This window comes from Lotus japonicus, chromosome 5, assembly GCF_012489685.1.
Source record: "Lotus japonicus ecotype B-129 chromosome 5, LjGifu_v1.2".
In the NCBI taxonomy this organism is placed as follows: Eukaryota; Viridiplantae; Streptophyta; class Magnoliopsida; order Fabales; family Fabaceae; genus Lotus; species Lotus japonicus.
This window is the reverse complement of record NC_080045.1, coordinates 17,876,850-17,900,707: the sequence shown is the minus strand read 5'-3', so window position 1 is coordinate 17,900,707 and position 23,858 is coordinate 17,876,850. Positions and strand designations below refer to the sequence as shown.

Here is a 23,858-nt window from a genome sequence, read left to right as displayed (position 1 = left end):
TCTCTGCCTCTGTGTTCATTTTCTGCTGTCATAAATAAGTTCAATACAAAACAGAAATAGAAAGATGAATCAGCCTTCTCTGGAACCACACTTTCACCTCACGGTTCTTCCCTCTTCTTCTCCCTGCCTCGATCTTTTTCTCTGCATCTCTCCCCTGTTTCTTCTTTTCTTTCTCCTCTGCGGTTCCCCTCTTTCCTGAGTTGTGTACGTATGCGTGAGTTAAGTGTGTGTATGTAACGTGTTGTTGTGTGTGTGTGGAGATTAGAATTAGGTTAACATGTTATGTGTTGGGCATGTTAGTGTCTGAGTTAATTGTACGGTGTGTTGGGTTGATATGTTTAGTATAGTAGTGTTCTTTACCCGTGCGTTGCACGGCGATTAAATTTATTGTAAAGATAAATTAGTAGTAATGTATTTTAACTTAGTTTAGACTTTTTTCAGTATGTATAAAAGATATGGAACCGAACATATGTTACAAACATGTAGATGAATTGACCACAGTAAATATATTTATTTGATGAGGTTGTAGATACCTCACAGTGTCAACACTTGAATAGTAATAAAACCACGTTTTTAAGTAATGCATTACATGGAAATTGAAATAAGATAAACATAACAATGACAGCAACATGAACCCTTATTCGATATTGTAGTTCATGATTAATGATAAAGACTTCATAACCGAGCTTGTTGTCAATCAAGCATATTTGTGCTATAGAACCTAGAAAGGAAGAAAAAATTATTAGTGTAATAATCAGTAACTAATACAAATATAAACTGTGTATAATTTGAAAGTGGTAAACTAACCTTATAGAAAAGTCATTACACCTTCAAATTAGATGATCAATAAATTGCTTGATATCTTTTTATGCTGTAAAACAATAAAGAGAATAACCATATCAGTTTTCCTATTTCAACCATTTAAATTGAAATTAATTGTAAGATAAATAAACACTTACATGTCAAATATTATCGAAGACTTCTTGATACACTACATTGTGTGTAGTGTTAGATACAACTCCTTCATCATCTATGATGAGCATCTTCAACCCTTTTCTAGATTTAACTCTAGAAAGTGCGACATATAGCTGCCCGTGAGCAAAGACAGGCCTTGCCAAATACAGTCCAACATGAGATAAAGAAAATTTCAAAATTATGAATTTATGAAAATTTAGGGTATGGTAAACATGGAAATTCCTTAAGTGACCTTCCATTGCCTTGCAATATTTTTTCAATCTCAATCATACATAAGTTCTGTAATTCTTCATCCTCTATACGAAGATCTGAAGGAAATTAAATGAAATAAGGCAAATAAATAAAATTATAAAATTAAATTAAATGAGAAATATTGATTTTTTTTTTCATTTTGAGAAAGAAAATACATTTACATAACTTTAATTTTTCCTTCTAATCACACTCACCATATTTTGATAATGTCAAATTATGATTATTTTTATAAAATGGTAGTAGTTTTAATGCGATACTCATGTGAAAAAGTATTTTTATAAAAACTTGACACATTTATTTAGATAATAGAAGCTCTGATATAGTTTTTTTTGATATTTTTTTTAACGTGCAACAAATAATAGTGAGTTTGGTAGGGAAATCTTTGTTTTTTTTTATTGGGAAAACTAATTATAGGTTAATTTGAGTATAAGAAAAAAGTATCTCCATAAAAATTAGAAAATAGATATGGTATGTAATTTCTACATTTTAGCATGTGTAAAAATTATGATAGTACATTTCTTAGATTGCTGCATAATTTTCTAAATACGGTAAATACTATTTGGTTTACTTAACATATGGAAAGAAATAGTAATAGCAGTGGACTATTATACATGTCAAAAAATAAATGCATACTAATTCTTAAGGGATAAAAAAGAAAATATTACTAATTATGGCCAAAAAATTAATATTGATGAAATACCTGGAATGTTGAGTGCTTTTTTTTGTCATATAAAATCTCATCACTTAAAAGAGTCCAAGACTTTCTCCAAACTTCTTGTGGCCTGGAAATCAAGTTTGTCATCAACATTCTGGTAAATAATTTCCTTAGCTGAGATCCGGAACCAAGTTCACTTGCAATTGAAATTCCATCAACATACTCCCGGTCATCCTCCAGTAATCCCATCGCTTCGCATGCATCGCGGAATGTGGGATAAACAACACCCTTTACAGTTCTTATGCTTTTTAAACTGTCACAACCTTTTTGCCTATTTAATAAAACACGCACGTAGTAATTTTCTCCCATTCCAGGAGCAATAAATTGCAATCGACCAAGAGAAATGCCTCTTTTCCTAGGAAGCCATATTGTTGATTTTTTGTTGTACACAAACTTGGAAGGAAATTCTGCATATGTGAGATTTCTCCCCTCTTGGTACTTCTTGTTGGCATCCATCCATGCCAAGAATTGAGTGCCCTTTTTAGTTGAGTTTTCCTTCACAACTTCCAAATCGTCATTCTCTTTGAATAAAACACTTTGTTGGTTTGGAAGATGAAATCCTAATCTCAACATTGGAGGCCATCTATCATGAATATCATATTCGAATGTTCTCCACGCGGCTTCACATGGAGTAAGGTACCTGCATTTAATTTCAGGAGTTAAAAAATTCAAATGATATTAATCATAAACTCATTATATGGTAGCTGCATTTTGTAAGATCAAGTTTTGATCGAGTAGTACAACTCTATGTTTTGATGATTACAAGTTAACATTTTAGTATGAACAATTATGGTACTCTAACGTGTTTTTCTGAGTGTGCTATTTACAGGCTCTGACCTCAATATTATCTCACACAAATCAGAAGCACTGTGCTTAAAGAGTGACCCAAGCAACGCTTTCGCAATATCTATGTTCAATCTGAACAGTAGAAATGCTTTAGAAGATCTGAAGCCAAACAAGCTCTGATATGGACTCACTCACTTAAAGTTCTGAAGATCCAGACGTTCTGACAACCCAGACACTCTGAAGGTTCAGATGTTCTGATGGTGTAGAAGACTCTGAAGATCCAGAAGCTGAAAAGTGGAGACTCTGAAGTCCAGAAGCAAAATGGCTCTGAAGACCAAGTACTTCGCTCTGAGTTCAGAATCAGAAGATACAATGGTCAGAGGATCCATGCTTCCCTCTGACTTTGATCAACGAGCTTCACAAGTTCCAACACGAAGCAATCTTCTGATCAGAAGTCAAACAAGGTTTAAGGTCAAGTCACTATCCAAAGTACAAAAGCAGATGTACTATCCTGACGACCTAACCTAACATTCTCAGCCACAGCAGAAGCTGGAAATTCCAGACCTGCCCTCCAACGGTGGCATTCCCATGCAGCGTTCAAACCCTAATCCTTGGAGTATAAATAGAGGCTGAAGATTGAAAGACGCGGTTGGAAGAATCTCATACGCGCAAGCTATATTCAAACTTTCTAAGCATTCTTTCATCTTGAATTCATTGTGTTTACTATAAGCTTTTTAGAAGCAATCTCTTTGTAAACATTCTTTCTTAAACAGTTGTTTAGTTACCTTTAGGAGATCAAGGTTGATCGGATCCTAGAGAAGACTAAGAGAGTGAATCTTAGTGTGAGCTAAGTCAGTGTATTGTTAGTCACTTGTAGGTTTCAAGTGCAGTTGTAACAATTACCTGATTAGTGGATTGCCTTCATTCTAAGAAGGAAAAAATCACCTTAACGGGTGGACTGGACTAGCTTGAGTGATTCATCAAGTGAACCAGGATAAAATCCTTGTGTGCTTTTCTATCTCTTATCTTAAGCACTTTATTTGTTCTCGAAAGATTTGCCAAAATCTTTAAGGTGGAAGTTTTATTCTGAAAACGTTATTCAAACCCCCCATTTCTACCGTTTTTCATACCTTCACATTTTAGGTACCTGCTAATAATGTACTTGTTTTCAAAAAAATTTACCGTTTTAAACTTAAATATTCACTCCTTAGTTGACGTGTTCCTTTTATTTTTAAATTATGTTTTTTTATCAAGTAAAACCAACCACACATATTTCTACTAATGGAAAAAAATCAATACTGTTCGTTTTCATTCTTAAAATAGGAATTTACATTTGACAAACATTTAAGACATCACCATAAATGGAATGATTTTTTGATATTAAAGTGAAAATAAATTGACTCCTTAAAATCCACAAATTAAGGAACTAGTCTGTATAAATTCTTCTTAGACATTAAATTATTATTCTTTCTTAATGACTAAATATAAGAAAGGAAAAATCAGAGTCTTAATGAATAAAATGAAATTACCATTTTTTTCCAGTACATTAGCTTACGAAATTTAATGTTTTCATCTTAAAATGGTTTTAAACACTGACTTAATTTTTTTCACGCACACTTATTGGAGGAACTTATGCATTCAATGCAAGAATAAACAAAAAATACCTCAATTAATTTCTAGAGTAAAACATATTTGTGACTCGGAAAATTACCTGCAATCATAATATTGTTTGATTTCATCTTGTTGTTAAGATTTGTCAGCACTGGTACCACCATCGGATATCTGAACATTGACTCTATCAGGCCCTTTGTTATATTTTATAGCATTCGACTTATTGCAGTACTCAACATTGATGTGTCCTTGATAGCGCATAAGCAAGACCGGGTTATAAGAAACAACAAAACCATTATCGAGAGGAACTCCTTTCTTCAAAATTGTAATCCCAGTTCTTCTTATTTTATAAATTGAATAACCATTATCATCAACTGTTGTGAAATTTTGAAATTTTTTTGAAAAGTGTTTAGAACACTTTCCATCGACCATGCAAACTGACTTAGGGTCAACAACACCACATGGACCATGCATCATGTATGACGATACTGCCTTGTATAAATTTGGATAAATTTTAGGATTAGGAAGCTCTGCAGAAACATGTTTGTCTATATCCTCAATTTTTTTAATTTTGTGTTGAGGTTGAAGCCACAAAAGTATGTGTGGGGGGCAGCTTCTTCTATGAGAGGATTAAAAAGAACCTTTGTAGCTCCATAAACATTTTGGAGACTTGTCTTATCTGTAACATAAAACTTATGAATGTTTTCAAAAAAATTGTCACTGCACTTTAATTATTTGACACCAGATGAAACTTTAAAATACCTTTAAAGGGCTTTACTTTGACACAACTCACAACAACAACAGCATTGGTTGCATCAACAGATTCAAGACAACCAACGACCTCATCAACATACTTTCCAAAAAAGGCGCATTCAACCTGAGCCCTATTAAGACGCATGAGAAATTATATAACCGTAAAAGCTTAATAATTAAAGATGTATAAAATTTGAATAAGCTTTGAACATTGGGTGTACCCATCTTGGTCAAGTTCAATAGTAATTCTTTTCTGCCTCCCACCATCTTTTTCGAATTCTTGTTCAGCACTTGCACCAGTGAGAATTCCAATCACATATGCAAAATCATAGAAACATTAATCCAAAACCCAGAACAGTAATTTAAAAATCAAAAGGAACAAAAAGAGTATATACCAATAAGAAAATACGTATCAAGATCCTTGAACATTATATCAGATATTGGCACAAAATTGTACGGGCTTAAGTTGATGGCCTTGTTGGGAACCAAGCGCACAGATGTATGAATATCAAAGTTGATCTTGAATGGATGTGAGGTTGGTCGGAAATCACGACCGCTTTCACCAACACCAAAGAACGAAATCTGATATACACATCCTTCACTTAGCAAAGATTTGAATCGGTATATCAGAGTCTTCCTAACCGAAGCATGAATCTTAACACCCTGAAATTCAATAAAAGGAGAACATAAGCGATTTATAGTATAAGCAAAAGAACGTAAAACATAGTGTTTATGTGAAAAAGTGATTTACCTTGTCATCCATAAGAATCATTGTAAGATCAAGTTTTGATCTAGTAGTACAACTCTATGTTTTGATGATTACAAGTTAACTATTAAGTATGAACAATTATGGTACTCTAACGTTGTTTTCTGAGTGTTCAAATGACAGGCCAAGTATTTGGACAAGAGGTTCATGATTTGAGGATGGAACTATGCTTCCTTGAGCTATAGCTTTGGCTTCATTGCTCTCAGCATTGACAGTACACAAGTTACTAACATGAGGTCCACCACAAGACTTGCACTCCACACAAGTCATTCTTGCACCAATAGCCTTGGTCTCCTTAATATGCATTCGAATCTCCGCCACTTGTTTGGTGAGTTGCTTGTTGGAGGCCAAGAGCTTGTCATAAGCTTCCACTTCAAACTTACTCCTTCGGGTTTGGCGATCATTTTCAGAGTTCATGGCTCTCGCTGCCATCTTTTCTATTAAGTCATACCCCGCTTGTGGGGGAAGAGCATCGAACTCCCCATTTAAAGTCGCATCTAGGCCAAACCTCCAAGAGTATTGTAGACCATCATAAAATGTTGCAACCAATTCAGCTTGGGTGAGATTATGTTGAGGGAATTTCCTCAAGAGCTTCTTGAAGCGCTCCCAAGCTTCATAGAGATTCTCTTCAGCGGCTTGCACAAAAGTCATGATGTCTTTTTTTAATTTCCTCAAAAGGGCTCTTGGGAAGAACCTTGATGTAAATTTTTCTGCCAAGTCCTCCCAAGTAGTGATACTTCCTTGAGGTTGTGAATTCAGCCATTCCTCAGCGGTGTCCTTCAAAGAAAATGGAAACAAGCTCAACCGAATTGCATCCGCCGGAACATTGTTCACCCGGTAAGTGTTGCAATTCCGGATGAACCTCTCCATGTGAGCATGTGGATCTTCCAAAGTACCTCAACCATATTGGTTTTAGCTCACCAAGTTGATGAATGCCGGTCTCAACTTAAAGTTCCCCACTCCTTCGGGGATGACGATACTCCCGGGATAGTCGAAACTCATGGAGCCCGAAGTGAGTTCCCGAAGACATCGGTTGGCATTCTCAACTTCTTGTTCACGCATTCGGAGGGTGATCCCCTCCTGGATTCTGGCCTCAATATGGGCTTGCATCTCCTCCTCCGTCATTCGGCCACCCATGGTGGTGTCTCTTGTGAGACAAACCTGAAAGTGTGACACTAAAACAGAGAAAGATTAGTAGCACCAATTCTAGACAAAGATAAAAACAAAAAAAAAAAAACCACAAACTAAAAAATTAAACCAAAAACCACAAACAATTCCCCGGCAACGGCGCCAAAAACTCTTTGGTCAATCTGCAAGTGTACAGAATCTACCCGGTTTTAATTTATCGAACCACAGAGAATTGGTGTGGCAATTCAGTTTAAGCCTCGAGTTCACGGTAAGAAAGCAAGTAAAATTCAGTTTTAAGGTTGATTGTTTAGGTGACTAATTAACAAGCAATTGAAATATAAGTGTGTGAGAACAATGGTGAGCATGCCTTGGGTTCTTGCTTGACTAATTCAGTTCTAATCAACCTATTCTATCCACAAAACTCTGAGTCTCTCCTTGATGTTCTAGCCTAATCAATCATCTATCGATGCCTGGCATAGACAATCCTCTCAAGCCAAAAGATAGGCACAATTCCTTGATAACCTAAACATTTGCTAAAGGCATTAAGCATGCAATTCAGGCCAACAAACCCCAACCCTTCCTCTATTCCTCGTAGCAAGTATAGAAGAGGTAATCCCACAACAAGTCCCTAATCTATAACAAACTTCCGTTCTATTATAGAAAAGCATAAAGCTAGCACATGTTCTAACTTGAAACATAAAGCATGGATATGGGATTCAAGGGTTTACTCAGAGGAATCATGAATAGAAATAGGAATTAAGATTAAAACATCATAAGTCTTACAAAGAACCCAAAGTAAAAGGGGTTTAGCCAAACATGGCTATGAAACCCATACAAGAAGATAAAGATGAAACCTGAAACATAGGGCTTAGAGAAAGCTCCTCAAGCTCCAGAACTCAAACCCTCTCTTCTAACTTATGAAAATATGATAAAATCACAAAAGGTTCAAAGAGAAATGTCTAAAAACCAATTTATAGGCAAAATAGTCGAGTCTGGGCGCTCAGGCGCCAATTCAGAGCGCCTGAGCGCCAATTCCAGCCCAGAAACATGCTCTCTGGAGGTGTCTGGCGCCTAGGCGCCAATTCCCAGTGCCTAGGCGCTCCAAGCTCGCTGGAAAGACTTTTTAACTTCTTTGTAACTCCTCTTCAAGCCTCTTTAACCCCTCCTTCAATTCCATGCTTCTTGGCCTTCCTTCTCCTTCAGTTTCTGATCTGAAAACAAAACCAAAAAGCCAAGGAAAATATTCAGAAGCTCAAAGAGCCCATTAGTACAAGAGATCCTTCAATTAACACAATAAAACCATGCAAGTCCTAAACTTACTTAAAATGCATGAAAGGTCCCTATAAAACTATGAAATTACCAAAACCAAGTAAAAACACAAATAAAGATAAAAATGCATGAAACACTACATGAGACTCAACAAAAAGACTCAAAACAAACTAAGAAATGACCCTAAAAACACTACTAAACTAGGGTCATCACCAAGACTCTGGACCTATCTCACAAAATATCATTTGTGTGCTTTCCTTATCTCTTATCTCTGCACTCTTATCTTTGGTGTTCGAAGAGATTTATTTAAATCTCAAGTGGGTTGAGTTTTTAGTTGTAAAACGCTATTCAAACCCCCCTTTCTGTCGTTTTTCATACCTTCAATTGATATCAGAGCGCAAGTTCTGATTACCACACCTAACAGTGTTCAGTGATCCGGGCCGGTGTGAAAAGCTAAAATGGCTGCCACCATTGAAACGCAAAAAGATGTCTACAGTGCAAAGCCTCCTATGTTTGATGGGCAAAGATTTGAATACTGGAAAGACAGGATTGAAAGCTTCTTTCTGGGCTTTGATGCAGATCTCTGGGATATAATAGTGGGTGGCTACGAGCGTCCAGTTGATGCTGATGGCAAGAAGATCTCAAGATCAGAGATGTCTGCAAAACAAAAGAAGCTTTACTCACTACATCATAAAGCTAGAACTATTCTTATAAGTGCTATCTCTTACGAAGAATATCAAAAGATCACAGATCGTGAGTATGCTAAGGGTATCTTTGATTCATTAAAGATGACCCATGAAGGAAACAAGAAGGTGAAGGAATCAAAGGCGTTGGCCTTAATCAGAAAGTATGAATCCTTCCAAATGGGGTCCAGTGAATCCATTGAGGACATGTTCTCCAGATTTCAGCTACTCATTGCTGAAATTAGACCTCTCAACAAGAGCTACACAACAGCTGATCATGTCATGAGAATTCTGAGAGGCCTTCCTGAAAGCTGGATGCCTCTGATAACCTCTTTGGAGCTTACAAGAGATGTTGATCAGATGAGTCTGGAAGAACTCATAGCACACTGAAGTGTCATGAACTAAAACGTTCTGAACATCGGGATCAGAAGAAGAAGTCTATAGCCTTGAAATCCAAATCTGAAAAGGCTAAAGCTCTCCAAGCAGAAGAAGAAGAATCTGAAGAAGCCTCTGAAGATTCTGATGAGGATGAGCTGACTCTGATCTCCAGAAGGCTTAACCGCATCTGGAAGCACATGCAGAGCAAGTACAAAGGCTCTGGAAAGTATAAAGGAAAGAATGAATCTTCCTCTGGTCAGAAGAAGTCTTCATCAAAGGAAGTCACATGCTTTGAATGCAAAGAATCAGGGCACTACAAGAGTGATTGTCCCAAGCTGAAAAAGGACAAGAAGCCAAAGAAGCATTTCAAAGCTAAGAAAGGCCTCATGGTGACTTTCAATGAATCAGAGTCAGAGGATGTTGACTCTGATGGAGAAGTTGTTGAAGGACTCATGGCTATTGTCAAGAACAAAGAAGCAGAGTCAAAAGAAGCAACTAATTCTGAATCAGCATCAGAGGAAGATCCAGACTCTGACGATGAAAATGAGGTATTCGCTTCCTTCTCAACCTCTGAACTTAAATGTGCTTTGTCTGATATCATAGATAAATATAACTCTCTCTTGACTAAGCATAAAAGGTTGAAAAAGGAATTAACTGTTGTTTATGGAACTTCTACTGAACATGAGAAAATTATTTCTGAACTGAAAGAAAATAATCATGCTTTAGTTAACTCTAACTCTGTGCTTAAAAACCAAATTATCAAGTTAGAAGAAGTTGTTGCATGTGATGCCTCTGATATAAAGAATGAATCTAAATATGAAAAATCCTCTCAAAGATTCCTAGCTAAAAGCGTAGATAGGAGCTTGATGGCTTCAATGATCTATGTCGTTAGCAGAAATGGGATGAGTGGCATTGGCTATTCTGGACCAAGTAGAAATGAGCCTCCTATGTCTAAGGCCAAACCTCTACATGAACAGTTTGTACCCTCTGGTGCCATTTTGCCTGAATCATTGCCTGCTAAAATTGCTAAATCCTCTCGTAAAAAGGAAACTCCTTCTATGCTTAAATATCATGCTCAAATTCCTTTACATTATCATGTTGAGAAACCCAAGGTCATCAGAACCTCTGGGGTAACTAACAAGAAAGGACCCAGAAAATGGGTACCTAAGGACAAGATTATCTATGTTGCAGATATCCTTGATCGCTCCATTGAAACACCAGTCATGGTATCTGGACAGTGGATGCTCGCGTCACATGACGGGAGAAAGGCGTATGTTCCAAGAGCTAAAACTTAAGCCTGGAGGCGAAGTTGGCTTTGGAGGAAATGAGAAGGGTAAAATTGTTGGTTCTGGTACTATTGGTATTGATAATAGTACATGCATTGATAATGTTCTGTTAGTAGATGGATTAAATCACAACTTATTGTCTATAAGCCAATTAGCTGACAAGGGTTATGATATTATCTTCAATCAAAAGTCCTGCAGGGCTGTAAGTCAGATCGATGGCTCTGTTCTGTTTAACAGCAAGAGGAGGAACAACACTTATAAGATCAGATTATCTGAGTTGGAAACTCAGAAAGTAAAGTGCCTTCTTTCTGTTAATGAAGAGCAATGGGTATGGCATAGACGGTTAGGGCATGCCAGTATGAGAAAGATTTCTCGGCTGTGTAAGCTTGACCTTGTCAGGGGCTTACCCACTCTGAAGTTCTCTTCAGATGCTCTTTGTGAAGCATGTCAGAAAGGCAAATTTACAAAAGTCCCTTTCAAGGCTAAGAATGTTGTTTCCACCTCAAGGTCGTTGGAACTTCTGCATATCGACCTATTTGGACCAGTGAAAACTGAGTCTATAGGTGGCAAGAGATATGGGATGGTCATTGTTGACGACTATAGCCGCTGGACATGGGTAAAATTTCTATCCCGCAAGGATGAGTCTCATTCTGTGTTCTCTACCTTTATTGCCCAAGTGCAAAACGAGAAGGCTTGTAGGATTATGCGTGTCAAAAGTGATCATGGTGGAGAGTTTGAGAATGACAAGTTTGAGAGTCTGTTTGATTCCTATGGAATTGCACATGATTTCTCTTGTCCTAGAACTCCTCAACAAAATGGGGTTGTTGAGAGGAAGAACATAACTCTTCAGGAGATGGCTAGAACCATGCTTCAAGAAACTGACATGGCAAAGCACTTTTGGGCAGAGGCAGTAAACACAGCATGTTACATTCAGAACAGAATCTCTGTGAGACCAATTCTGAATAAGACTCCTTATGAATTGTGGAAGAAAGTAAAACCCAACATTTCTGATTTTCATCTTTTTGGTTACGTTCGCTATGCTCTGAATGCTAAGGATAGATTACATAAGTTTGATTCTAAATCTTCTAAATGTCTATTACTTGGTTACTCTGAACGATCTAAAGGTTTTAGAATTTATAATATTGATGCTAAAACTATTGAAGAATCTATTCATGTTAGATTTGATGACAAGCTTGACACTGATAAGTCAAAGCTAGTTGAAAAGTTTGCAGATATGAGTATTAATATTTCTGACAAAGGCAAAGCTCCAGAGGAAGCTGGGCCAGAGGAAGACTCTCCGGAGGAAGTTGATCCCTCTGATTCACAGCCTCAAAGGAAGAGCAGAATTGTTACCTCTCACCCTAAAGAGTTGATTATGGGAAACAAAGATGAACCAGTCAGAACCAGATCAGCATTCAGACCCTCTGAAGAGACTCTACTTAGTCTGAAGGGATTGGTATCCCTAATTGAACCAAAATCAATTGATGAAGCTCTTCAAGACAAAGACTGGATTTTGGCAATGGAAGAAGAACTGAATCAATTCTCCAAGAATGATGTTTGGAACCTTGTCAAGAAACCTCAAGGCGCTCACATCATTGGAACCAAATGGGTATTCAGAAACAAGCTGAATGAAAAAGGAGATGTAGTCAGAAACAAAGCAAGGCTAGTTGCTTAAGGCTACAGTCAGCAAGAAGGAATAGATTATACTGAAACATTTGCTCCAGTAGCAAGATTGGAAGCAATCAGACTTCTGATCTCCTTCTCAGTGAATCACAACATAATTCTTCATCAGATGGATGTTAAGAGTGCCTTCCTGAATGGATACATCTCAGAGGAAGTATATGTGCACCAACCTCCTGGTTTTGAAGATGAGAAGAACCCTGACCATGTTTTCAAATTGAAGAAATCTCTCTATGGTCTGAAGCAAGCTCCCAGAGCATTGTATGAGAGACTCAGCTCATTCCTTATGGAAAATGAGTTTGTAAGGGGTAAAGTAGATACAACTCTCTTTTGCAAAACTTACAAAGATGACATCTTAATTGTGCAAATTTATGTTGATGATATTATATTTGGATTTGCTAATCCATCTCTTTGCAAAGAATTTTCTGAGATGATGCAGGCTGAATTTGAAATGAGTATGATGGGAGAACTCAAGTACTTTCTGGGAATACAAGTTGATCAAAAACCAGAAGCTACTTACATCCATCAGAGCAAGTATACAAAGGAACTTCTGAAGAAGTTCAATATGACAGAATCAATAATTGTTAAGACTCCTATGCATCCTACATGCATTCTGGAAAAAGAAGATGCTAGTGGAAAAGTTTGTCCGAAGCTCTATCGAGGAATGATAGGTTCACTTCTATACTTAACTGCATCTAGGCCAGATATTCTGTTTAGTGTACACTTATGTGCTCGATTCCAATCAGATCCTAGAGAAACTCACTTAACTGCTGTTAAGAGAATTCTAAGATATCTGAAAGGTACCACTAACCTTGGCTTGATGTATAAGAAAACATCAGAGTATAAGCTTTCAGGTTATTGTGATGCTGATTATGCTGGAGATAGAACTGAAAGAAAGAGTACTTCTGGAAATTTCAATTTCTGGGAAGTAACTTAGTCTCATGGGCAAGTAAGAGGCAGTCTACTATTGCATTATCCACTGCAGAGGCAGAATATATCTCAGCAGCTATTTGCAGCACTCAGATGCTCTGGATGAAACATCAGCTAGAGGATTATCAAATTCTTGAGAGCAACATTCCAATTTATTGTGATAACACTGCTGCAATCTCACTTAGTAAGAATCCAATCTTACACTCAAGGGCAAAACACATTGAGGTAAAGTATCACTTTATTAGAGATTATGTTCAAAAGGGCGTGCTTCTTCTGAAGTTTGTTGATACTGACCATCAATGGGCAGATATCTTTACAAAGCCCTTAGCAGAGGATAGATTTAAATTTATACTGAAAAATCTGAATATGGACTTTTGTCCAGTATGAAGATGAATCAGAACCTCTGACTATGATGCTTCCTCATCAGAAGATGTCTAGTTCAGAAGGTTACTCAGTCAGAAGTTAAGTACCCATTGGTGCTTACTCTGAGACGAGACAGTAAGCGTGTGTCAGTTACTATGATACATTGTTCCTTGTGCCTGTGCTGACAGTCTGTTGTAATGAGTGTTGATGTGCTTTTTCTCCACCGTGTGATTTGTGTATTAACTGTTCATAATGATGTTCTTAATTTTCAACCATTGATTTTACTTTTGCTTTTACAATCAACAACGGTTACTTTCTAAAACCACTACGCACACACGATCTCCATCTTTCACGTCTTTTGCTTCTCTCTCCTGTTTACAAAACCCTCATCCTCTTCGATTCTCTCTCGCTTTCACTCATCTCTCTTCTACCCAAACCTCCTACCTTCAACAATGGCGAATTCTGAAAGAGCTGACTCCGGTGAAAGGTCTGATTCCGCCGATGGAAGAGTATTTCCAAGAATGGTTGTGGGTCTTCCAACAGGGCAAGTGGGTCCTGTTCCGCGTTCTAGATCGAATGAGGGTGCTCAACCACAAGTCCAAGATGCAGAAGATGTTGTTCCCCTATATCAGAGAAGATGTGCAGTTACCTGCGTCTTCCCTCCAGAAGATCTCCAAGTTCTTGCTGAATGGAGATTTGACCTAGACAACATTGCTGACAATGGAGTTGATCTTCGTCCTGAAGCTCAAGATCAAGGTTGGGAAGGGTATTTCCAAAGACTCCATGGTCTAGTTTATGATAAACTCATGAAGGAATTCTGGAAGCACGGTGACTGCAATGAGCATCAAGTGGTGTCATTTGTTCTAGGAAAAAGGATTATCATTTTTGAGAAGTCATTTGTAAGGCTTCTGGGTGCAGAGACAAGCAAAGGCTACAGATTCCAGCTTCAAGAATCAAAAGTCAAACCAAAAACCAAAGAGGCGGTCAACATGGCTCTTTATTCTACATGGAAGCCAGGGAAAAATGACTGTAAAACCAAGGATCTTCATCCTGAATTGAGAATCTGGCACAAGATTCTGCTAAACTGCATAAATCAAAGGCCTAAGGGAAGCTCTCCAGATTATATCAACTTCACTCAGAAGGTGTTGCTCTTCTTCATCAAGGAGCACCGTAAAGTCTGCCTGCCCTACTTTCTCTTCTCCTATCTGAAGGAGTGCATCAAGAAGTCAAGAACCACTGCTTCACCCAAGTCTGCAATCAAATACATACCTTTTGGCAGATTACTTTCTGACTTCTTCATTGAGAGCAAACTGATAAAGGATCTGCAAAGATTAGGATGCACTGAAGACTTGACAACAATTACTGGGGACGTCTTCACTCCTACTTTCATGAAGAGAATGGGTCTGATAGAAACAAAGGCTGAAGTCAAAGTTGCTGATGCAAGACCAAGAAGAAGAACCCATCTGAAGGACTACCCCCTCTGGTCCAAGGCTGATGACCCAGAGGCAATCAGAATCTACCTTAATGACTTGAGACGGCAAGGCTTTGAGATTGATGTGGATGAATTCTTCAGGAATCCTCCAGATCCTCCTGACTTTGAATCTCCCAGGAAGAGGAAGACCAAGAGAAAGCAAGTTGAAGCCCCTGAGGAGAATGATCCCTCTGATGATGATGATGATGATGAACCACCGCCTCAGAAGAAGGCCAAGAAGGTCAGGATTATGACTCAAGTCACTCATCTGCAACCAACTCATGAGCTTGCTAGAACTGCACCTTCTACCAGAGTCACAAGATCTGCAGCTAGAGCTTCAAGTAAGTTTGTTGTTCTTTCAGATGATGATCTAAATTTGCTTGATGCAATTCATGATGAAACCAATCCTGAACCCACACTAATCAATCAACCAACTTCTCATCCTTCACCCCCTATGGCCTCATTCTTCCAACCTTCCATTGAGGAAGAACCCCTCTGGAAAATGCTCCTAGCTAACACCTCTGCTTCAACCTCACCCATTATTCTTCCATACAATCCTCAACCCTCTGAACCAATAATTTCTGAGACACAAGTTCAAGAGATGCCAAACCCTGAGAAATCCAACTCTGAGCCTCAACCCTCTGATCACTCAGATGCGGAACACTCTGAAAGAGAAGATCTCTCTCCTTGTCCCACTATTTCCAATCGTACCAATGTACTTTTTTCTTCTCCTTCCAACAAATCTGAAGCTTCTCGCCGATTCTTTCAACTTGTCAGAGAAAGAGTTTCAGAAAATCCTGAACATTTTCTAAATGTTCCAAGTCCAAACCGCTCCTCTGGACCCAGGCCAGAACCTCAAGTTGCTCTAGAGTTCCCAATCCAAGCGGTCCCTCTGGCTTCAATGCCTCCTCCACCTCCTCCTCCTCATTCTCCTCTTCTAGAGAATGATGAATCAGTCTCAAATCATTCCCCAGACAAATCATCAAACCCTGAGACTGAAACCTCTCATCAAAACCCTGAGACCAACATATCTGCACATCAGACTCTGCAGATTGGTTCTCATTCTGAGCTTGCAAGTAGCAATAACTCTTCAACACCTGCACCAAACCTCTCTCTTGTTCCCTACACCTACTCTGGACCAACCACCCTCCTTGATTGCATCAACTCATTTAATCATGAAGCATCTTTAAGGGTTCGTAATGTGCATGGTCGCACTGATCTAAGTGAGCATCCAGACACGGTTGTTGAAGACTGGGATCGTTTGTGTTCTTGGATGGTTGACCAAGTTCCAGTGATGGTTGGGTTTTTAAATGCTGAAAAAGATAAGTGTGTTGAAGCTGCAAATCAACGCCTCAGAAGAAGAAAAGCTCTGAATGAACGGCTGAGGAGAGAACAACTCTATACTGTTATTGAAGAAACTAGAAAGAAGAAAGAACAAGAAGAAGAAGTTGCACGGATTGAGGCAGAGCAACGTGAAGCTGCAAGGTTACAAGCTCTGGAACAAGCAACAAAATTACAAGCTGAAGCTGAGGCACTCAGAAATCAAGCACTTAGAATTGTTCCAGTTACTGATGTTGCCTCCACATTTGCTCAAGTTCCTCACTCTGATCAAGCTACAACGTCTGCTCAACCTTAGTCAGATTCAAGGATTGATATCATTGAACAAAGGCTTGACTCTCATGAAGTTCTTCTTCAGAGTTTGAAAGAAATGTGCACAGAGCTGCTTCGGAGGACACCTAAACCCTAGTTTTAGGAACTCTCTTCTCTTCTGTTTTTATCTGTGTTGATTTACTTTCTTCGTGAATTTTTTTTTTCCTCGTTTATTTTCTTGAACTAAGTTTCTTTATCTATGTTATGGTTATTCTCTTATCGTTTTCATTATGTGTTGCATAATACTTGTTCATCATAAAATCTCTTTCACACATACTCATTAACCAACAAACAAACTTTTTTATTCATTAATAAGAAATTGCATACAAAGCATTGCTACATTAAAAGGGAGGATTCTTCCTCATTTCTCTACACTGCCTATACATCGCCGCTTTCTCAAGCTCCAGACGATGCTGCCTATGCTCTAAAAGGACTAAGCTCTGGCGCAGCTCCTGCCTTTCAGGACCCTCCGCCACCGTCTCCAGAGCCGCCTCTGTTGCTCTGATTTCCTCATATAGTTCCAGCTCCTTCTGGAAGCAAAACTGCATTTCTTTCATGAATCTGAGGAAGCGTCTGAGGATGTTGTCCATTTCTGGACTGAGGCTCATGCCTAATAGCCGGTTTGTCAGGGTATAGACGCTCGGTTCCTCTGGATGGCGTACATTGATGAAGAGATTTTCATCAAAGGCTTTCTTCCTCAACTGCTCGATGCATGCTATGACGGATGCCATTGCAATTTTAAGTTCAAGTGAAAATGAGATGTGAAGACTGATCTGGTTTCACAGCTATTTATAAGCTAAGTTCAGTCTACAGAAGTTAATGCTGAAGCAGTTTCTCGAGGATTATTTATTGGTAATAGAAGTTTACCTTCACTCCTTGGCCGGTGGTAAACGTTAAACCTCTTCATTCACTCTTCTGCATATGCATTAATTAAATACGTTTTCATTAATTTTTTACTTTATTTTCTCCATCTTTTCTAAACTTAGACCTTCTCTAAGGGGGAGTACCTTGTACTTCAAGCTAAGTTTTCCACACCCCATGCTTTTTGCTTATGACAAAAAGGGGGAGTATAACCCAGTTTTTTATGTGTAAGCTATGCTAGTGTGATTTCTTTTTCCTTTTGGAGAACTTAAGAGTTCCACTTTTATCACCATAGATGTGTCACTGGGCAAATACAAGGAATATATTTTCACTTCCTCTGAAGTGATACTAGTTGACTCTGATATCTTCACTCTGCACATGACTCTGAATACTTATGCGCTCTGATTATTTCATCTCATCTATGTCATATATTCTTACTCTGAACTCTTGTATTATTTAGCTTAGAATCTAGATATTACTAATATTTTCATTAAGTCCTAGATTCAGGGGGAGCTAAGCTCAGAATCAAGTTGTGACTTGGATTCAGAATGAGCAACATAAACCATTCACCTCAGGATAAGTTTATCTCTATTCTCTAAACTCTGAGTGAATTCAGTTTATTGTTTAAGAATTATTCATCAAAATATTTGGTTTTGTCATCATCAAAAAGGGGGAGATTGTAAGATCAAGTTTTGATCTAGTAGTACAACTCTATGTTTTGATGATTACAAGTTAACTATTAAGTATGAACAATTATGGTACTCTAACGTTGTTTTCTGAGTGTTCAAATGACAGGCCAAGATTCTGGTTCTACTTCACATATTTCAGAAGCACAATGTTCAAAGAGTAACCTCTGCAACGCTTTCGCACGTACTATGTTCAATCTGAATAGTAGATCAAGCTTCAGAAGATCTGAAGATCATAAAGCTCTGATATGGATTCAGCTCACTAAAAGCTCTGAAGGATCAGACGCTCTGAAGGACTAGACGCTCTGAAGGATCAGACACTCTGAAGGATCAGAAGCTGAGTAGTGAAGATTCTGAAGTCCAAGAGTAAGCTGGCTCTGAAGACCAAGTATTTCTCCTCTGAGTCCTGAAGCAGAAGGTACAAAGGTCAGAGGATCCAAGCTTCCCTCTGACTCTGATCATCAAGCTTCACAAGTTCCAAGATGAAGCGTCACTCTGATCAGAAGTCAACAAGGATAAAGGTCGTGTCGCTATCCAAAGTTCAAAAGAAATTGTATCATTCCTGATGACCCTACCTAACTGATTCAGCCACAGCAGAAACTGGAAATCCCAGATCTTCCCTCCAACGGTAGCATTTCCATGCAACGTTCAAACCCTAATCCTTGGAGTATAAAAAGAGGCTGAAGATTGAAAGATGCCGCCTAAGAAACTTATTCACGCGCAAAAAATATTTCAAATCTTCTTTGCAATCTTTTTTCAATAGAACTAAGTGTGTTTACTATTAGCTTTCCAAGAAGCATTTATTTGTAAACCCAAAACCTTCAAACAGTTGTTTGTTTTGCCTTTAGGAGATCAAGGTTGATCGGATCCTAGAGAAGACTAAGAGAGTGAATCTTAGTGATAGCTAAGTCAGTGTATTGTTAGTCACTTTGAAGGTAGCAAGTGCAGTTGTAACAAAACTCTGATTAGTTGCCTTCATTCTAAGAAGGAAGAAATCACCTTAGCGGGTGGACTGGATTAGCTTGAGGGATTTATCAAGTGAACCAGGATAAAATCATTTGTGTGCTTTCCTTATCTCTTATCTTTGCACTTTTATCCTTTGTGATTGAAGAGATTTATTTAAATCTCAAGTGGGTTGAGTTTTTAGTTTTAAAACGCTATTCAAACCCCTTTTCTATCGTTTTTCATACCTTCAAGTGTTGATTACAAAGGTTTATTTATCAGGCCATGTTGGCCATTGTTCTTCACTTTTAGATTTTAAAGGTTTTTTCTTAGGTCTTAGTCAGTATTCTCGGGGATTTCGCCTTGTTTCTTGCTTAAAGACACACTTAGCTCTCATGCTTCGAGCTCGGTGTCTTGTGGACTTGTGGACTGGGCGAGGCCCCAGGGTCCCTCGCCCAGGAAACCTGAACTTGGGCGGGGAACGCACCATGATCTTGGGCCTCCCTTCCTGAGGCCCAACTGGCCCACTTGGGTAAGTTAGAGGCGCCAAAGCCCAACGCCACCTCTATAAATAGGATGGAAATACCAATTGTAAAGGACTCTAAGCTCATTCGGAATAATAATAGCATTGAAATTCAGTTACATTTTCTCTCTCTAAGCGGTTAGAGCTTCTCTCTCTAAGCATCTCATCATCTTCCTCATACTTTGGGGTACTACCTTCCCTCTCTATGTTCCAGCACGGAACAAGTCATGACCATTCATTTTTGTAACTTGAAACCTTTATTTTCTAATTTAAAGTGACTTTATGATTTTTCTCTAGGAAGATGAATCACAACTAAAACTTTTGTTATGCTTTCCCAAAAGTTTGAAACTTGGTTCGAACAACAATATCCTTATGAACACATAACACATAAATTAGAGAAAACTGAAATAAGAGAATAAAGCACTCTCAAAGAATTTTTATTTTCCACTATTGCTGGAGAAATATGACAAAAAGAGTCAATCTCCCTTTATAATCAATGACAACAATGCAAAAACTGTAACCAAGATATATGTTCTCAGAAATATGACAAAAAAAGTCAATCTCCCTTCATAATGAATGGCTATAATGCAAAAACTGTAACCAAGATATATGTTCTCAGTTGTAAGAAATATGATCCCACTCCTAAGAATAGCACTGATTAGTTGGAAACATACAGAAAGTGAACCAAATCAGAAACCTATGTTCTCATTATTCCTTATTGTTTTTAATCCCAATCACAATAATCCAAGCTGGTTTTGTTTTTCAATCAAGGAAGAAAAACTAATTATTCACATGCAAATCATTCTCCAAAACCACGGACTAAAAAGTAATTCTGAGAACAATTTCCTCAAGCGCATATATGAAGAATGAAGCAAATTGATGAACTGAGTGAGGGGTTGAAGCACTCACCTACGGGATAGACAGAATAAAGGAGCAAGGGAAAGAACCAAAGTCTTTAACTAATATACCAAATTCAGCAAAATTCATAACAACAATAAAAGGTGCACCGCACACTACTAAAATCATCATTCTTAATGTTTTAATTTGCCTAGGAAAGCATAAAGAAAACCCCAAGTCCCAATGTCTACTACATACATGGATTACAGGTAAAATGGGGATTATTAAGGCCCCAACGGAAGAGAATATAGCAGGTATAAGCTAACACACAAAGGCTGATACATCAACTTATGAGTAGTTCAAGAAAAAGCTGAAAATGGTTATCCTATATATATCTAAGAACCTTTTTAATTGAGTCCACAAAAGCTAAAAAAGTAACCGAAGAATAGTAGCTCTTGAAAACCAAGTTAAAGTTTCATGAGTCTATATTCCTGATCATATGCCATTAACAATGGGAAGCTTGCAAATCCTTATTCCAAAGTCAATCATGCAATGCAGATAAAGAAATGCAAGACGAAAATACAAATGCAGAAGAGGAGGGTGGTTAGTAGGGAGGGATTTGCAAGTCATTTTAAAAACATAATACCATACAATTTCTCATGTATATTAATAACAAATCAACAATAAGTCCACAAACTGTCATCTATAAGAATAGTTGAGAAGAGAATGAGAAAGAGAGATGAGTGGCTAAACTCCAATTTCTCGCAAGTCCTTTGGCCAATTATGTAACAATTTTCCACCCAATTTCTTTTATCAGATATAATTATAAAAAATAGGAGCAAATGAGAGTTAGAATCTCCAGCAAGGTCATAAAATACACTATTGAAGAGCTTACATCTGGGCTTGGACCTCAAACTCATTTTAAACCCCAAAAACTGTGACCAAAGACAAAAACCAAAGAGAAACATTAATGGTGTTGAATATCAAAAGTGAAGAAACAAAAGGCTGAATGAAAAGGCAAAAAAGACAAAAACAAAAAATATAGAATCAAAATTTGCAAACAATGAAAAAGTAACATACAATCTGTTTCTAATTCAAAGTCCATTGAATGCATGCCTCTTGTCCAAGTCAAAGCCCAACGTGTCCCAAGTGCTTCTGCAATCTTTGGCTCATAAACACATTGTTGCAGCTAAGTCGCTGCTGCAATAAAATGCCCTCCTGGTCTCTATGTATCGCACCATAGCCAGTTCCAACCCCATCACAAATAGATGCATAAAAAATAAATCTCTTGCATCCATAACCATCTTATCCATCCCGTCTTCACTCTTGTGGTGTGCTCAATCTTGATCCACCATCAGGGACATCCAGATATCAACATTGGAGGTGAAGTTCCAGTTCTCCTTCCCTCATTTTCTGGATATCAGCATCGTAGTTGCTCCAACTATTGCTCCCCTCTTCCTCAATTTTTTCATAAGTATGGCTTCTAAGAAAGTTTCTTTTGACCAGAGTCAGAGCCTGTCATTTAAACACTTAGAAAACAACGTTAGAGTACCATAGTTTTTCATACACAATAGTTAACATGTAATCATCAAAACATAGAGTTGTACTACATGACCAAATCTTGGTCTTAGAGTAAGCGAAAGAGGAACATAAGAAGATGAGGAGATATAGAGACCCCAAACCCTAAAAGGGTGTAAAATGGAACTCACTGATAAAGAAGATGAAAGCCAAGATGTGAAGGGTGGATGAATCATTCGATTTAAGATTGAGGAAGTCATAAACAGAAGCGAAAGAAACGGAACGCATGTGACTAATGAGCGAATGCGAACGTAAATTTTAGAGAGTCGAAATGATACTTTTAGGGAGTGTAGCAGCCGATCATATGAAAACAAAGGCAATGGAAGGATAGCTTGCAATGGAATCAATGGTTTAGATTGAATCTGGGTGAAATAAATTACACATTTACTAAAATATCCATGCCCAGCTTTCATTGGTTTTGAAATTAATTGTTGAATGACAGATTTACCCCCAAGGCTGCACAAACTCTTCCTTTATGTATATTATATTAGTATTATTATAGATATATAACATATAACAATCTGATAAGTCAAACAATTTAATAACTAATACAATTAATAATACAAAGAGTCATTCATTAGTAATTAGTATTATCATTAATGTTTGTTATACCAAATTGAATGCAAATACAATGCTAGCATGTATTTAAAGATGAGGCAGATGAGGAGTTAAGATACTAACATTTACTTCAACACTTGTCTTTGAGAAGAAAGTGAATGTGTTGGTGTTCTTAACCTATGTAGCTTTCATGCAATTGCCTCTGCTGATAAATCACATAACCCCAAAACAACTCATCATGTCCCATAATTCTTAGTACCTCACGTATAATTACCCGGTTTTCCCTTGGAAGGTCTTCGAGTTTGTGGAGGACTGCTTGTCTGATTCTCCCTTGGAAGGTCTTTTTTCCCCTCTTCCTTTGTGTTTGTTTTGCTGGATAAGTTTTTTGGCTGCTCCCCTTTGGTGCTTTGCCTTCTTCTAGAGAAGGTTTCTGTAGTCTTGAATTTCTCTTTAATATAATTTTTCTGTTTTTTTTTAAGAATAATGACCTTGTATCCCACAAACAGTTTTAACCTAGGTTCTACCTTCGAAAACCTCAAATCTTGTTATTTTGTCTAAGAAATTTATTTTCTTAAAGGTCATTTTCTATTTTTTCTTTGTATGTTGCATCTGTGTAATTTTAGTAAACTCTTTATATCTTTGGATTAATGCATACCTTTATATTTAACACACTTTTCAGTTACTTGATTTCATTATAAGAAAAATATTGGTCTGCTTGGTAGTATGGCCTTGAACTCAAACACTTAGTATCACATTGAACATTAAAGTACATTTTGTTAGCCCAATATCAATGGTTTTGATTACTAAGCCTATCTGTGTATTGGCTTTTTCTAAATCATTATTTGTTATTTTGTCAACGAAGAAATAACAACGTTAACCCTTTACGCAATCCAATGTAATAAATAATTTTATTGTTATATGCACAATTTAAGGGGATGTATTAATATTTTGGACCCCCACGCAAAATTCAAGGGGACTCTTATTGTTATAAATATTGGTTAGTTTGATTGAAGAATTTCACAACAACAAAAATTTTACAGCAGTGTTGCTCTGATCAGTTATGCGCTTTTGAAGGGGAGTCGGCGATTTAAGAAGGAATTCAGGTGAGATCTTCATTTCTTTAATGCCTTCATGTTTTCTTCTTCTTATAAACATTTGTATACAAGATTTTGAATGA

The 23,858-nt window shown here is 37.6% G+C and overlaps 1 long non-coding RNA gene and 1 other non-coding gene across 2 annotated transcripts; one reads left to right on the top strand and one right to left on the bottom strand.

Annotated features, from left to right (window-relative positions):
• Positions 1-658: 658 nt before the first annotated feature.
• LOC130718528 (uncharacterized) lies at positions 659-1,032 on the bottom strand. The gene is made up of 3 exons (XR_009012706.1): positions 960-1,032; positions 808-871; positions 659-721 (listed from the first exon to the last, which is right to left on the bottom strand). It is a non-coding gene; the product is annotated as an uncharacterized LOC130718528 (long non-coding RNA).
• A 5,388-nt stretch (positions 1,033-6,420) lies between these two features.
• Positions 6,421-6,527, top strand: LOC130721724 (small nucleolar RNA R71). The gene has a single exon (XR_009013644.1). It is a non-coding gene; the product is annotated as a small nucleolar RNA R71 (small nucleolar RNA).
• Positions 6,528-23,858: the final 17,331 nt, after the last annotated feature.